Source organism: Callithrix jacchus, chromosome 2, assembly GCF_049354715.1.
Source record: "Callithrix jacchus isolate 240 chromosome 2, calJac240_pri, whole genome shotgun sequence".
NCBI classification, from domain to species: domain Eukaryota; kingdom Metazoa; phylum Chordata; class Mammalia; order Primates; family Cebidae; genus Callithrix; species Callithrix jacchus.
Window position 1 is genome coordinate 15,608 of NC_133503.1, and position 3,748 is coordinate 19,355.

The window sequence follows — 3,748 nt, forward strand, 5'->3', positions numbered from 1 at the left end:
TGAAAACTGAGTCAGAATCGGTGATCCTATGCTGAACGTGCCCAGTGGTCATGCCTGGCGAGATCAAGTCTAAAGCTGCTATTTGTACCTGGCTAGACTGCGGCGGCACGATCTCGACTCACTGCAACATCCGCTTTCCAGAATCAAACAATTCGCATGCCTCGGCCTCCTGAGAAGCTGAGCCTACAGGCGTGCACCACCACGCTCATGTAAGTTTTGTATTTTTGGTAGAGGCAGGATTTCACCTTCCTGGCCGGCCTGGGCCCAAATTCCTGACTTCATGTGATCCTTCCGCCTTGCCTCACAACATTCGTACATTTTTGAAGTCACTGATCTGCCTGAAAAGGGGATAGAAGTTTTAAATCTCCCCAGGATGGAGGAGGCAGACACAAAATTTCAACACAAGGACAAGAGCTTCAAGTGACTAAGTTCTATCCAGGTACCTTTTGGTAAGATCTCTTGAAAAGCACCTACAAAGATGAAAACGAGCATGAACAATATAGTAAGACCCATCTCCACTAAAAAGAAAATAAAAATATAGAAAGGCATGGGGGCACAGGTTTTAGTCTCTGCTACTTGGGAGGCTGAGGAAAGAGGATCGCTTGGGCCCAGGGGTTCAAGGCTGCAGTGAATTAGGATTATGCCATTAAATACAAGACCTTGTAGAAGAAAGAGAAAAGTGGGGGAGAGAAAAAAGAGGAGGATGAGAGGGGGAAAGGGAAGAAAAAAAGTAGGAAGAGGGAATAGTGAGAGGGAAAGAAAGAAAAAAGAAAGAAAATAGAAAAGAAATGAGGAAAACATATAAACATTTACTCTGTGAGAGAATGGTGTTCTCGACAGAATAATTTTAACAGGAAACCTGGGAAAAACTCAAGAGCACTTCATTATGAAACTAGCTGAATGCATTCCATTCCATGGACTATTACATGGTCATTTGCACTATACGGGAGATGCTGATTTTATTAGGTAAATATATTAACTCCACGTGCTGATTGTGTGCATAGATCATCTCGGAAAAGAATCACCAAAGGAACGGTAACAGTGGTTGGCTTCGAGGAGGGGTGGGAGAGCGGCTTTAAGGCTGCACCAATACCAACCGATAGAACTTTTTGCAATAAAGACCATATTTCTGGGCCATCTGCAGCTGTGCAGCACTTGAAATGTGGACCATGCAGCCAAAGAACCAAATCTTTCATTTTCTTAAATGTTAATTTATTTAGATTTTTTTTCCTTTTTTGAGATGGAGTCTCGCTCCGTTGCCCAGGCTGAAGTGAAGTTGCAAGATCTTGGCTAACTGCAACCTCTGTCCCCCAGGTTCAAGCACTTCTTTTGCCTCAGCTTCCAAAGTAGATAGGGTTATATGGGCTCACTGCCGCATCCGGTTGCTTTTTGTGTTTTTAGTATACATGGGGTTTCACCATGTTGGTCAGGCTGCTCTCAAACTCCTGACCTCAGGTGAGCCACCAGACTCGGCCTCCTAAAATGCTGGGATTACAGGCATGAGCCACCGTATCCAGCATCACGTAGATTTCATAAACACATATGCCATGAGCTGCCATATGGGAGACTCGGTTCTATACTCTTTCATAGTTTTTGAACTTTCAATCATTTAAATGCATGGCCTATTTTTTTTAGTTGTAGCACTTAATAGAATAGTATTTAGATTGTATTAATCTAAATAAAATCTACCATAGAATTTACATTGTACCAGTGAATGCTGATGTATAAAAAAATTGCCAAGGAGTGTGTGTGTGTTCATGTGCACGTTTATATGTATGTATATTTCACTTTTTTTGAGTTAGTCTCGCTCTGCCACCAAGTCTGGAGTGCGGGAGTATGAACCTGGCTCGCTGCAACCTCTGCCTCTAGGGTTCAAGCGGTTCTCCTGCCTACGCTTCCCGAGTAACTGGGATTACAGGTACACACCACCACATCCAGCTCATTTTTGTATTTTTAGTAGAGAAGGCGTTACACCATGTGGGCCATGCTGGTCTTGAACTCCTGATCTCAAGAGATCCACCTGCCTCGGCCTCCCAAAGTACTGAGGATTACAGGCATGAGCCAGTATGCACAGATAAAAAGGTGTGTTTTTTGAGAAAAATGAACAACGTACCAACAAAAAATAGGGAACAGCTGGGGCTGGTGGCTCATTCCTATAATCCTAGCTCTTTGGGAGGCTGAGGTGGGAAGATCGCTGGATTCCAGGAGGTTAAGGCTGTGGTGACCCATGATTGCACCACTGCCCTCCAGCATGAGTATTGCAGCAAGACCCTGCCTCAAGAAAAACTAAAATTTTAAAAAACCAAAACCTAAGCATGACAATTGGGTTATCAGGCTATTTTATGATATGTGCCATTCTCAGAACTTGTTATGGTATCATCACATCACTCATCCGACACGAAAAAATAAAAAAGAAAACCCAGAAACTCAAACTAAAAATATTTGCAAATCTATAGTGTTATGCGTTGTGCTCTGTCTCCCCGAAAGACGCTGAAGCCCTATGCCGCAGGGTCTGTGGATGAGACCTTATTTGGAAATAGCCTCTTCCCATGTGATCGAGCTAAGCTGAGGTAATGAGGGTGAATCCTAATCCAGTGTGCCTGGTGTCCTTATAAAAAGGGGATGTGTGGACAAAGACACCTACAAAGGGAAGACAGTTTCAAGACAGAGACAGAAGACCACCTGCAAGCCAAGGAACTCTGGAGGCTCTGAGAATCCATGAGCGAGACCTGGGACGGACCTCCCTCACAGCCTTCAGAGAAAAAACAAACAAACAAACAATAAAAAATCCCTTGATTTCAGACTCCTGGTATCCAGAACTGTGAGAATAAATCTCTGTGGTTGAAGCCACACAGTTTAGGGTACTTTGTTAAGGCAGCGCTGGGAAATGAATGCAGAGTTCTTGGGGCACGCATCCACACTTCTGAAGGAAATGGGGGACGTGCAATGCTTGAACTTACAATTCCTACTTTTCTCTACTCTGAATTCTTTTTTTTGGAGAGGCAGGGTCTCACTCTGTCACCCAGGCTGGAGTGCAGTGGCACAAGCATGGCTCACTGCAGCCTCCAGTTCCTGGGCTGCAGCAATCCTCTTGCCTCAGCCTCCTGAGTAGCTGAGACTATGGGCACATGCCACTGTGCCCAAGTTTTAAAAAATGTTTTGTAGAGATGGGGTCATGCTATGTTGCCCAGGTTTACCTGGAACTCCTAGCCTCAAGTGATCTTTCCATCTTGGCCTCCAAAATTCTGGAATTATAGGTATAAGCCATTGTAACTGGCTTGCCTTTTAAAAAACAAAAACAAAAACAAAACCAGAATCTTCATATATTGCCCAGGCTGAAGTCCAGGGACATGATCTTGGCTCACTGCAACCTCCACCTCCTCGGTTCAAGCAATTCTTTTGCCTCAGCCTCCCGAGTAAGTCAGCTTATAGGCTCCTACCACCACACCTAGTTAATTTATGTATTTTTATTACAGGCGAGGTTTCACCTGTGGGCCAGGCTGGTCTCGAACTGCTGACTTCAGGTGATCCGCCCACTTCAGCCTCCCAAAATGCTATGATTGTGGCTCACTGCAACCTCCGCTCCTGGGTTCAAGCAATGCTCCTGCCTCAGCCTCCCAAGTAGCTGGGATGACAGGTTCCTGCCACCATGCCAGTTTTTGTACCTTTAGCAGAGACGGTGTTTCACCATGTTGGCCAGGCTGGTCTTGAACCCCCGACATCAGGTGATCCGACTGCTTCAGCCTCC

The 3,748-nt window shown here is 45.0% G+C and overlaps 1 pseudogene; it reads left to right on the top strand.

Moving 5' to 3' along the window:
* The first annotated feature begins 2,300 nt into the window (after positions 1-2,300).
* Positions 2,301-2,398, top strand: LOC144581666 (small nucleolar RNA U13; annotated as a pseudogene).
* The last annotated feature ends 1,350 nt before the right edge of the window (positions 2,399-3,748 follow it).